This window comes from Anolis carolinensis, unplaced genomic scaffold (genome assembly GCF_035594765.1).
Source record: "Anolis carolinensis isolate JA03-04 unplaced genomic scaffold, rAnoCar3.1.pri scaffold_8, whole genome shotgun sequence".
Classification (NCBI taxonomy): Eukaryota; Metazoa; Chordata; class Lepidosauria; order Squamata; family Dactyloidae; genus Anolis; species Anolis carolinensis.
Window position 1 is genome coordinate 19,746,170 of NW_026943819.1, and position 13,752 is coordinate 19,759,921.

The following is a 13,752-nucleotide window of genomic DNA, read 5'->3' on the forward strand; positions in this document are numbered from 1 at the left end:
TATTGGTACAGTAGAGTCTCACTTATCCAACGTTCTGGATTATCCAATGCATTTTTGTAGTCAATGTTTTCAATGCATTGTGATATTTTGGTGCTAAATTTGTAAATACAGTAATTACTACATAGCATTAATGTGTAATGAACTACTTTTTCTGTCAAATTTGTTGTATAACATGATGATATAATTTGTAAAATCATAACCTATTTTGATGTTTAATAAGCTTTTTCTTAATCTCTCCTTATTATCCAACATATTCGCTTATCCAACGTTCTGCCGGCCCGTTTATGTTGGATAAGTGAGACTCTACTGTATCTCGGCTTATACTGGAGTCAATGTTTTCCCAGTTTTTTTGTGGTAAAATTAGGTGCCTCAGCTTATATTTGGGTCAGCTTATACTCAAGTATATATGGTAATTAAAAGTTTTAAAAAGAGATATTATGAATGAAGAAACTTGACAATTTGTTGCTGCCCCACAGAACGTCAATGTATTGTCCTATGCAGCTGCTTCAAGTTCAGTCCCTCATTGGCAGGTCAGTATTGTACTCTAGCACTCACTTAAAAAATGGCAACTGTCAATCTTGCTTTAAGTGCTTGTAAAGATTTCAGAAAACAATTACATTTAAAACTCACTGGCATCTGGAGATGTGATTTCTTTCATTCTATTACATGGAGAAATTGTCCATAAAAACTTGAAGACAAGTCCTCCCCCCCATCCCCAAACAGGCTGCCTCCCTTGAGATAATCAGCTCTAATCCCCACTAACCACTTTGCTAAATAGCTTTAATCCTTCCCCAAAGGATAAACTTAAGACGGCAGGGGAAACAGGTCAGCTAAACCTGTAACTGACTCCAAGGGGAGGAATGAAAGCGGGAAGCAGAATAAAGACAAGGACGGCTGTGTAACAGGGTCAGGGGAAGCTTCCTAATCCATCCCATGGCCACTGACCCAACGCTAAACCTGAGAACTGATTTAATTGCGAGGATTCCTCTTTTTGAAAATGTCTAGACCAGTGGTTCTCAACCTTCCTAATGCCGCAATCCCTTAATACAGTTCCTCATGTTGTGCTGACCCTCAATCATAACATTATTTTCATTGTTACTTTCTAACTATGATTTTGCTACTGTTATGGATCGAAATGTAAATATCTGATATGCAGGATGGATTTTCATTCGCTGGACCAAATCTGGCACAAATACCCGATATGCCGAAATTTGAATACTGGTGGGGTTGGAGGCGAGGAATTGATTTTGTCATTTGGGAGTTGCAGTTGCTGGGATTTATAGTACACCTACAATCCAATAGCATTCTGAACTCCACCAATGATGGAACTTAACCAAACTTGGAATACAGAACTCCCACAACCAACTTACTTTACTTTAGGCGATCCCTCGTAGTTTGAGGATGATGGTCCTCCATCTTCGCTATCTTGGCTGAAGAGACCTATTCTTGATCTGCATGTTCTCCTGCCGTGAGCACATCAGTTTCCAGGTGGAAGGCGGTCTCGGTCAGGGTTGGCTTGACGCTCCTTCCTCTTGGCACGTTTCTCCCTTAAGCCCTCCATTCGTGCCTCTTCGAACTCCGCAGCACTGCTGGTCACAGCTGACCTCCAATTAGAGCGCTCAAGGGCCAGGGATTCCCAGTTCTCAGTGTCTATGCCACAGTTTTTAAGGTTGGCTTTAAGCCCATCTTTAAATCTCTTTTCCTGCCCACTAACATTCCGTTTCCCGTTCTTGAGTTCCGAGTAGAGTAGCTGCTTTGGGAGACGGTGATCGGGCATTCGGACAACGTGGCCAGTCCAGCGGAGTTGATGGCGTAGGAGCATCGCTTCAATGCTGGTGGTCTTTGCTTCCTCAAGCATGCTGACATTTGTCCGCCTGTCTTCCCAAGAGATTTGCAGGATTTTTCTGAGGCAACGCTGATGGAAACGCTCCAGGAGTTGGGTGTGATGTCTGTAGACAGTCCACGTTTCGCAGGCGTAGAGCAGGGTTGGGAGGACAATAGCTTTGTAAACAAGCACCTTGGTATCTCTACTGATGTCCCAATCATCAAACACTCTCTGCTTCATTCGGAAAAATGCTGCACTCGCAGAGCTCAGGCGGTGTTGTATTTCAGTGTCGACGTTGACTTTTGTGGAGAGGTGGCTGCCAAGGTAGCGGAAATGGTCAACATTTTCTAATGTTACACCATTAAGCTGTATTCCTGGCATTGCAGAGGGATTAGCTGGTGCCTGTTGGAAGAGCACTTTGGTTTTCTCGATGTTCAGTGAGAGGCTGAGCTTCTCGTATGCTTCTGCGAAGGAGTTTAGAGTGGCTTGTAGGTCTTCTTCTGAATGCGCACAGACTACGTTGTTATTCGCATATTGGAGTTCAACAGAAAATACTGGAAGGGCTTGGTGGGCCATTGACCTTGAGTTTAGGAGTTGCAGTTCATCTACATTCAGAGAGCACTGTGGACTCAAACAATGACGGATCTGGACCAAACTTGGCACAAATACTCAATATGCCCAAATTTGAACACTGGTGTAGTTTGGGGAAATTAGACCTTGGTATTTAGGAGTTGTAGTTGCTGGGATTTATAGTTCACCTACAATCAAAGAGCCTCTTGAACCCCACTAACAATAGAATTGGGCCAAACTTCCCACAAGAACCTCCATGACCAACAGAAAATACTGGTCTTTGGTGACCCCTTTAACCCTCCCAGGGGTCCCAACCCCCAGGTTGAGAAATGCTGGTCTAGACTACTGCATCAGGAACTGGAGAAACCACCACATGATGGAGCTTTCCAGTTAGTTGGTGAATCAGGAAGGTCACTGGCAACTTGGAGCTCTCAAACTTACATCACGATGGCTAGAAATCTTTCAAGAACCTTGAGGATCAGAACACTAACTCTTTTGGCATTAGGACACTTGTGGCTCAGGAAGAGTAAAAAGCCAGCTTGAGCATAACCAAAGCCAAGGCACACAAAGACTAAGCCATCCAAAAAGAACGGCCCAACATATAGGACCCATCTGCTTTAACATATATATCTGGCTGCTGTAAGGGTTTAACTATCTTTATATGCTTCTGATGCTGATATACACATGATATCTCACATATCTGGAAACAATGCATTGTCTCTTCACGTGAGTCTCACCTTCAGTTTCTCTTTCTGAAACATTTCAGAAGCACCCCTGGGCCACCTAGACAAGTGTTAACTATTACGTCCTTCTGTGACAAGCAGGTAATGGCCATGTTGGCCAGGGATTATGGTTGTTGTAATCTCCAAAATACCAAGGAGGTCAAAGGCTACCCAAAGCAATGATCAGAGTCAATGAATGGGGCATGAACGTATTTCTTAGCCTTTAGACTAATCCAGCCTGGTTTTTCTCATGTCCTTATGACTTTTTGGCTTATGAAACCTCTCCTTATGTTTCTACTTCCTGCAAAATCTTCAATTGCAATAAAACTACTTGGCACTGATGAAGGAGGTTTTTTAATGTTTGGGGTTATTTCATCTGTGTCAAGATAGAGTTTCGGTTACCAAAGATGGTGTTTACCTCTCCCTACAGCTACAAAGAGGTTAAATGCAATAAATGTCCAAGCCTGTCATGTCACAGATAGCTTCTTCTTCTTAAATCTTAACCTTCTTGGACATAATTTCTATGTGAATTCTGTTCTTTTAGCATTTAATCCTCCTGCTTATACCAGTTTCATGAGATATTCACTCTTGTTAACCTCCTTTATCTTGACTGCAGATGCCAGATGGCTCCTGCATTTCTGGAAGTGAATGAATTGCAAAACCACAGCCCTGGAAGGCAACCATCCAAAATAATGGTGGAGAGACTCCAGCTGGTTTCAAATGACACAGCACTAACTTTCTTGTAACCTTGAGGGCATGATACAGTTGGATGCCTGTCAATCACAACAGGCACCCAACTCCCTATTGCATCTAGCCATGATACAACATTATACGTATGCATCACACCACCTAGACTCAACATGCCTCCAAGCCTTCTAAATGTTTTCATTATAAATCCCATCAGCCACAATCAACATGGCCAATAGATAGGGAAAATGGTGCCTGCAGCCCAAAGGATGCAAAAGATGTACAATAGAGTCTCACTTATCCAAACCTCACTTATCCAAGGTTCTGGATTATCCAAGCCATTTTTGTAGTCAATGTTTTCAATCTATCGTGATATTTTGGTGCTAAATTCGTAAATACAGTAATTACAACATAACATTACTGCGTATTGAACTGTTTTCTGTCAAATTTGTTGTATAACATGATGTTTGGTGGTTAATTTGTAAAATCATAACCTAATTTGATGTTCAATAGGCTTTTTCTTAATCTTATTATCCAAGATATTCGCTTATCCAAGCTTCTGCCGGCCCGTTTAGCTTGGAAAAGTGAGACTCTACTGTATTTCAAGCAGGTTGTATTATGCCAGTCAGTATGTGACATGAAAAGACATTCTTCCCATATTACTCCCATAGCATTTTAAAATATTGGACCAAATGGTTGGGATAATAATTTGATTCCTTTCTTGAACATTGTTCTCCTGGTTACATGACACACACACACAAAAAAACAAGCCATTGTCTGGACAGAATAAGGAATAGTGCTTGAGCCAAGAATTATTGCAGTTGTATGGATAAAAGCCACAAGGAAATATGACCATTCCATTACTGAAAATACATAGAATGTCACCAAAAATTGATATCCTGATGTCTTCAGGTTTTCCAGAAATCTAACAAGGGAAGATACAGCACTCAGTTCCACACACATTGTGCCCCAAATTAACTAATGGCCCTTCCACACAGCTATGTAACCCAAAATATTAAGGCAGATAATCCGCAATATCTGTTTGAACTGGATTATCTGAGTCCACACTGTAAGATAATCCAGCTGTGTCAAAGGGGCCTAAACTGCCTCTCTTCTTTTCAGGTTGCTGATTTCCTCACTCTACCCTAAATGGAAATTCCCAGTAGTGATGTGACTAGAAGGTCTCTCAATCTCTCATTGCCCCCTTGTTCAAGTGACTCACTTCAGGCAAAGTCAGTTCTTGTGTAATTCCAGACACATGGAAAGCACATGGCAGACAATGAACTTCCTTGCCATCAAACTATGATGACTCTGATCACTCTCACTTATCCAAGACTCGCTTATCCAACGTTCTGGATTATCCGACGCATTTTTGTAGTCAATGTTTTCAACATATCATGATATTTTGGTGCTAAATTTGTAAATACAATAATTACGACAGAACATTACTGCGTATTGAACTACTTTTTCTGTCCAATTTGTTGTATAACATGATGTTTTGGTGGTTAATTTGTAAAATCATAACCTAATAGGCTTTTCCTTAATCCCTCCTTATTATCCAAGATATTCGCTTATCCAAGGTTCTGCTGGCCCGTTTAGCTTGGATAAGCGAGAGTCTACTGTAATAAATTAAAGCTAAAATGTCTCTCTAAGATACAGATAGACAATACAGTAGAGTCTCACTTATCCAACATAAATGGGCCGGCAGAATGTTGGGTAAGCGAATATGTTGGATAATAAGGAGGGATTAAGGAAAAGCCTATTAAACATCAAATTAGGTTATGATTTTGCAAATTAAGCACCAAAACATCGTGTTATACAACAAATTGGACAGAAAACGTAGTTCAATACGCAGTAATGCTATGTTGCAATTAGTGTATTTACGAATTTAACACCAAAATATCACCATATATTGAAAACACTGACTACAAAAATGCCTTGGATAATCCAGAACCTTGGATAAGCGAGTGTTGGATAAGTGAGACTCTACTGTATATTGGTGTGCAGAGGTGCTTTGCTGTGATACGAAATACAGTAGAGTCTCACTTATCCAACACTCGCTTATCCAACTTTCTGGATTATCCAACACATTTTTGTAGTCAATGTTTTCAATACATCATGATATTTTGGTGCTGAATTCATAAATACAGTAATTACAACATAACATTACTGCATATTGAACTATTTTTCTGTCAAATTTGTTTTATAACATGATGTTTTGGTGCTTCATTTGTAAAATCATAATCTAATTTGATGTTTAATAGGTTTTTCCTTAATCTCTCCTTATTATCCAAGATATTCGCTTATCCAAGGTTCTGCCGGTCCATTTAGCTTGGATAAGCAAGACTCTACTGTAATAAATTAAAGCTAAAAGATCTCTCTAAGATACAGATAGACAATATATTGGTGTGCTGAGGTACTTTGCTGTGGTATGAAATACTAGTGTGTGAAAGCACTGTTGTTCTTTTGGAGAAAGAGCTCCCACCAGCATCTGGTAGTCCAAAGAAGCTCTGAGCAATGAAGTGCTGGGAGGAAAGTGCTGAGGCAGGTTTCCTTAAATCAGAAAAAAAAAATCCCATACATATATGAACCCTCCAAGAGCAAAGCAGAGGTAGTGCAAGACAACAAAGCCCTGCTCTGTACCGCTGGGCCTTGCCAATCTTGATCGCCAAACTTTTGGACACTTGAGTCACAGTCAAAAATCCCTGCCAAGCTCTACTTGCTTGGGCCAAAAGTTTTCGCAGCAGCCTCTCTTGGCTCCAGTCCCCCAGCGGTTAAGAAACCCAAACTCTCATAAAGAGCTTTGACGAAAGCAAAAGCATGGTGTGTGTGTGTTTTAGGCGGGGGCTGATGACCGCTGATGACTCTTTTAAGAAAAAAAAAAGCTTTTTTTCCAAGACATGTCATGGGATTCTTCTCTCCCTCCTCCTCCTCCTGGCTGTGCTGAGCTGATTCAAGCGCCAGGCAGGGCTGTGCCCTCCAGATGAGTAAGTCAACTGCCCTGGGGAGTGGAGCCAGGGAAGAAAGGGTAGGAGGAGATGAAAGAGAAGGGCAGTGCTCAGCCCATGACTCCAGCATGCCTGGCGCATCAGTCACAGAAAGAGGAGGGGAGGTTGACAACAGCCCCACTACAGCTGCTTTTTTAATACGGCAAATTAGTCCATCCATTAGCAAAGACACATGTCCGCACCATTGCCCTGCAGCTGCACAAAAGCAGCCCAGTAGCCCCTCGAGTCTAGTTTTGAAACAGCATTTGCAAGCAGAAGCCAACACATTCTCAAGTGTAAAATGCAAGTGAGCCAAAAAAAAAGGGAGAGATAAGATTTGGGTTCGAACATGTGCTTCCTGCACTCTCTCAGACCAACCACCTCACAAGGTTGTTGTGAGAATAAAATGTGATGGAGCAGATCTAACAGAGAGATGTGTTGTCGAAGGCTTTCATGGCCGGGATCACAGGGTTGTTGTATGTCTTTGGGGCTGTGTGACCATGTTCCAGAAGTATTCTCTCCTGACGTTTCGCCCACATCTATGGCAGGCATCCTCAGAGGAGGATGCCTGCCATAGATGTGGGCGAAACGTCAGGAGAGAATACTTCTGGAACATGGTCACACAGCCCCAAAGACATACAACAACCCTGAAATCCAGCAGAGTGTACCAAACTTCCTGAAGTAAGATTATTATTATAGTAGAGTCTCACTTATCCAAGACTCGCTTATCCAAGGTTCTGGATTGTCCAAGCCATTTTTGTAGTCAATGTTTGCAATACATTGTGATATTTTGGTGCTAAATTTGTAAATACAGTAATTGCAACATAACATGACTGCGTATTGAACTACTTTTTCTGTCAAATTTGTTGTATAACATGGTGTTTTGGTGCTTAATTTGTAAAATCATAACCTAATTTGATGTTTAATAGGCTTTTCCTTAATCTCTCCTTATTATCCAAGATATTCGCTTATCCAAGGTTCTGCCGGCCCGTTTAGCTTGGATAAGTGAGACTCTACTGTATTATTAGGTAAAGGTTTCCCCTGATGTTAAGTCCAGTCATGTCTGACTCTGGGGGTTGGTGCTCATCTCCATTTCTAAGCCGAAGAGCGGGCGTTGTCCGTAGACACCTCCAAGGTCATGTGGCCGGCATGACTGCACGAAGCATCGTTACCTTCCCGCTGAAGCAGTACCTATTAATCTACTCACATTAGCATGTTTTCGAACTGCTAGGTTGGCAGGAGCTGGAGCTAACAGCAGCCGCTCCCGCCGCTCCCGGGGTTTGAACCTGGGACCTGGGATTATTATGTATTATTATTATTATTATTATTATTATTATTATTATTATTTATTCTTTTCTATCCCACTTTTCTCCCATGGGTGGGATTCGAAGCTGCGTACAACATATGACATTCATACAAATACATCCGACCACAATACATAATCAGCTAAAACATCATATTCCTATATAAAAATGCAATTAACATATCAAATAAAACCGTTTAAAAACTTACAGCAAGCACCATTTAAAGATATCCATAATCTCCAGCCACTGAAGTTATAATAATAATAATAATAATAATAATAATAATAATAATAATAATAATAATTTTATTCTTATATCCCGCCCCATCTCCCCGAAGGGACTCGGGGCGGCTCACATGGGGCCGTGCCCAGACACAACAACACAAGTCAAATAAAACATTAACAACCGAGCAATAAAACTACAACATGATTAAGAACAGTCATAAAAGTCAATATATAAAATAATATTAAAATCCCGATTTGAGTCAAAAGATCCAAGCCAAGGTACAAGCAATGTCAAATTATCAGGGAAGAATAATTACACAGCAGGTGTAATAATTAAAGTGCTGAGTGAATCCTAAAACAATCCAGAGGATCTACTGCTTAACAGGTAAATAACATGATCCCACAAGGATCAGTCAATGAAGTTATTTGTCAAATATTATCAAAATATTTAGCAGACTGGCAGTGCCTATTATTCTTCTGGGAAGGCTTGGCTCCAAAGAAAGGTTTTAATTTGTGAACGAAAGGCCAGTAAGGAGGGGGCCGATCGTGCCACATTAGAGAGGGAGTTCCAGAACGGCGGGGCCACCACCGAAAAGGCCCTCTCTTTCCTTCCCACCAAACGTGCCTGTGATGATGGTGGGACCAAGAGAAGGACCTCTCCTGAGGATCTCAGGGCTTGAGTAGGTTGGTAGAAGGAGATACAGTCCCTCAAGTAGGCTGGGCCCAAACCGTATAGGACTTTATAAGCTAAAGCCAGCATCTTGAATTGTGCCCGTACAAGGATAAAGTACATCTAATTGTCATACATGTAGTAGTCATACAGAGTGATTCTCAAGGGAGTTTTTAGATTTATTCATTTATTTATTGCTAGCAGGGAATGGGTTCCAACACAGCAGAGTAAGACCTAGAGCACACTTAGCTTGCAAAAGGAAGATAAGGGTGGAAACTGACCTAGAAACTTCTCATATTTAACTATCATTCACAGCATATACTGCTCTTTTAAATGTTTTTTTTTTACATTTATGCCCTAGGGGATGCAGATACGACCTGCTTGTTAGATGTTTATCTTGTCCTCCTTAAAGTGATCTGGGGATGACACAGATGAGTCGTACATTTGTTTCACAATAGCCTTGAGAGGTAGACTTTATTTGGTGTGTGGGCAGTTGTATATAAATAGAAAGTCTGGTTGGATAACTCCATAACAGGTCAAGGAGCTCAACCCAATTAAAACCTAACCATCTTTCATCTGAACACTGGAGCTGAGTGTGAAATTCTCTGATTCCTGCATCTGGAGTCAGGGCTCATTTCAAATCAGACTCTGCTATAACTCAAGGGACAACGTGACTGTCTCAACTCACTGCTCTTTCATTCTATCATAAAAGATATCAGAAACAATAGCAGGTGAGTCTGGTACTGAATATGGCACATAGGATGAAGATATGGACAAGAATGAGAAGGCACTGTCTATGGCCAAAACGAACTTCAATAATTTAATTTCAGCCTTGTGGACTCTTCCAAGTTAGTGTGAGAAGACCAATCTAAGGACTTTATTGTGTGAACCTGTTATTCCAGTACAGCCACAGCAGCAACGATAGCAGATCACCTTTGATGCAACTTTCTTTAGTAATGCAACTATCATCAATCAATCATCAATCAAAGCTATTTAATAAACCAAAGACCCAAATAAGCAAATAATGCAACTATACCAGTGTATAGTTCTGCAATAAACAATTTTTAGAACAATTGCACAATACCAGCTTTTTTCAAAAGGCAGAGGGAATATAACTATAAAATATAAACCCAAAGAAAAATTATCAGCTTTGGAGTAGCAAGGGGGAAGCAGGAGAGGAGAATTCAGCTCCTTGATGTCATCTTTTAGCTCTGAATGTATTTTCATCATCATCATCATCATCATTTAATTACTTATTAATCGCCCTCCATCCACGATGCTCTAGGCGATTTACAAGATAAAATTGTAAAGGATAAAAATACATATATAAAAATATTAATAAAATTAACATAGATTAAAAGCTCTAGTAAAGAGCCAGGTCTTGAGTGCTAGGATCATGTGTTAAAATCATGGATTTTAACTGTGCATTTTAATACTATTATGTTTAATTCTGCTTTAATGTTTGCATATTGGTATATTTTAAATTAGGGGATCATACTTTTAATTGTAAGCCATTTTGAGTCTCCTTTGGGAGAGATAAAGTGGGGTATAAACAACATTCCTTGACAAAATTGAAGGAAAAGAAGAAGACCTGGCTATGGCTCACGAATGCGACACTGAAGAAGGAGACAGAAGGCCTGATCCTTGCAGCCCAGGAGCAAGACATCAGAACAAAGGCAATTAAGGCCAAGATTGAAAAATGACCCAAAATGCAGACTGTGAAAGGAAGCTGATGAAACCATTGATCATATCCTCAGCTGCTGTAAGAAAATCGCACAGACTGACTACAAACAGAGGCACAGCTATGTGGTCCAAATAATTCATTGGAACCTATGCCTCAAGTACCACCTCCCAGCAGTAAAGAATTGGTGGGATCACAAACCTGCAAAGATAATGGAAAATGAACACGCAAAGATACTGTGGGACTTTCGAATCCAGACTGACAAAGTTCTGGAACACAACACACCACACATCACAGTTGTGGAAAAGAAAAAGGTTTGGATCATTGATGTTGCCATCCCAGGTGACAGTCGCATTGATGAAAAACAACAGGAAAAACTCAGCCGCTATCAGGACCTCAAGATTGAACTTCAAAGACTCTGGCAGAAACCAGTACAGGTGGTCCCGGTGGTGATGGGCAAATTGGGTGCCATGCCAAAAGAACTCAGCCGGCATTTGAAAACAATAGACATTGAAAAAATTACGATCTGCCAACTGCAAAAGGCAAAAATTTACTGCAAAATTTGCAGGGTTGGGAGTATCACTGATAGGAGGCAAACTTGCAGCAGGCCGACACCAATGCTTACGGTCCATCTCCAATACCGTTTTGCCTGCTTAGTGCAAGGAATTCCTAAGTCTGGGTCTGAGCTCATCTACGTGACAATACCACACAGGAGTTTTCACTAAAATTGCCCACCTTGAATAGTTCACTCAAGTTTCTGAGAATTCTAAAAATAGAGTTTTAAAGGTTGGCTTTTACCAATGAAAAATATCTTTAAAAATGGAATTACTCCAGCCACATACAATGTACACACACATATTACGTTGAACACTGTACTTGTAACCATGCTTGCTTTAAAGGAAGCTCTGCCAAGTGCAGTGAAATTTACTCCCCAAGGAACGTGATTAGGCAGTTTATATCCCACGTTAGCTTCAAACATATCTTTCCCCTCGATTGCAAATATTGGCTACGTAAACAGTACTCTCAGCATGGTTTCTGGAAACTGAAGGGATTATGGTTTTGTTTCATTCAGAGCCAGTGTGAGAAAACAGTAAGAGTGTTGGACTGGGATTTGAACGTTCTCAGTTCAAGTTCCCAATGAGCCATGATATTCACCGAATGATCTTCAACCAGTCACTCTCTTTCATCCCAGTCTCCAAGAAAGGGTTGATGTGAGGACAAAGTGGGCAGCGGGGTTTTTTGTATGACACCTTAAATTTACTAGCAGCTCAACTGTTTCCCTTTCAGGCTAGTTGCATGATCATTATAATTATCATCATTAATATTATTATTCCTTGTCAATTGGTAACTACTCTCTGGTCCACAACAGAAGAAATAATGCTGATGTAGGTAATGCTCTGAACAATGTCCTGGGATGCTACAGAACACAATGTACACTTTTGTGCATGTTCACTTAAATGCACCTCATAGTGTGGATACAACAGGAGTGCTGCTTTAACTAATATCAGTCTGGATTGTGGCTTTCATGAACCACTTTGGCATCTGTTTTCAACTGCCCAGTAAGAAAGATAACCCTGATCTGGGCAAATCAAGAGATAAAGCCTGTTACAGGTGAAAGGATGCAGACCAATCCATAAAGTTGGGGACACTAAATGGAAAAAAATTATTTATTTACAACATTTATACCCCGCCCTTCTCACCCGAAGGGACTCAGGGCGGCTTACAAAAATTGGCAAAATTTAATGCCCAAATTGCAATAATAAAAACAAAACAATATAAACAGATCCATTAATAACATTATTAAAACACATTATAAAAACCTTAAAAACGTATATATAATTAATTCCTCTCAGGACCTCTCAGAGGATAACACATCAATTTTCTGCAGCAGAAAACTTAACTCACAGAAAAAAACTATGAGCCATAGCCCTAACATTTCATTATACATAGAGCCAAAAACTGCAGGACATTCCAGTGAAACCATTCATTTGCAATTAAAGTTAGCTGAGGCTGATGATACTGCCACTGCCTTGCCAAATTTATGTTGCACCTGGGAAAGATGAGGGAAATGGAAGGATCAATATTTATTATTTATTCCACAATGTTTGGACAAAGAATGCAAGCATGGCTAAATGCCACAGAGCCGAGAAACTAACTCCTGGCCCAAACAACAGATCAACTTAATCTGATATCTGCTTGGAAGAGGACATATTAAACAAAGAGAAAAGGAGTAGCCTGCAAGAAGTAAGTTTATTGCCAAGAAGAAGCACAGGAGCAAAAGTACATTATGACTCTGTCTTATTTTGGAACACAATATAAAATCTTGCTAGCATGTGATTCACTTCTGAAATTGCGTCAAGATATGGGTAAGCTACGAGAGGAAAACAATTTATTTGTTTGCTTTCATATATCCCAATTTCTGTAAAACTGATGTTAAAGGGACACTGCCTATGCTAATACTAATACAAAAAAAACTCTACACTAACACAGATAGAAGTGTTTATACATGTATGTTCAACAGCAGGTTACACTGACTTCAGGAAAAGTCAGATATAATTCACATTACATTATTATTCCCATCCATTTTTCCTTTTGAGACTTGAATTTTACTGAAGGCACATAACAACAAACAACAATCTAGACTCAATGGGGCAGATGGTCTTTGTACAAAGAGTCTAGGTCTAGTTCTTTTTAGTACAGTAGAGTCTCACTTATCCAAGCCTCACTTATCCAAGCTTCTGGATAATCCAAGCCATTTTTGTAGTCAATATTTTCAATATATCATGATATTTTGGTGCTAAATTAGTAAATACAGTAATTACAACATAACATTACTACATACTGAACTACTTTTTCTGTCAAATTTGTCGTATAACATGATGTTTTGGTGCTTAATTTGTAAAATCATAACCTAATTTGATGTTTAATAGGCTTTTCCTTGATCCCTCCTTATTATCCAAGATATTCACTTATCCAAGCTTCTGCTGGCCCATTTAGCTTGGATAAGTGAGACTCTACTGTATTTCAATTTAAAAAGATCAGGTAGCCCATGAAAGCTGCAAGAGTTTTGCTTGAACGTCAC

General features: G+C 40.1%; 1 protein-coding gene across 3 annotated transcripts in view; it reads right to left on the minus strand.

Annotated features, from left to right (window-relative positions):
* The window catches only part of ets1 (ETS proto-oncogene 1, transcription factor), a 136,702-nt gene that overhangs the window by 50,221 nt on the left and 72,729 nt on the right, over window positions 1–13,752 (minus strand). The window lies entirely within an intron of this gene.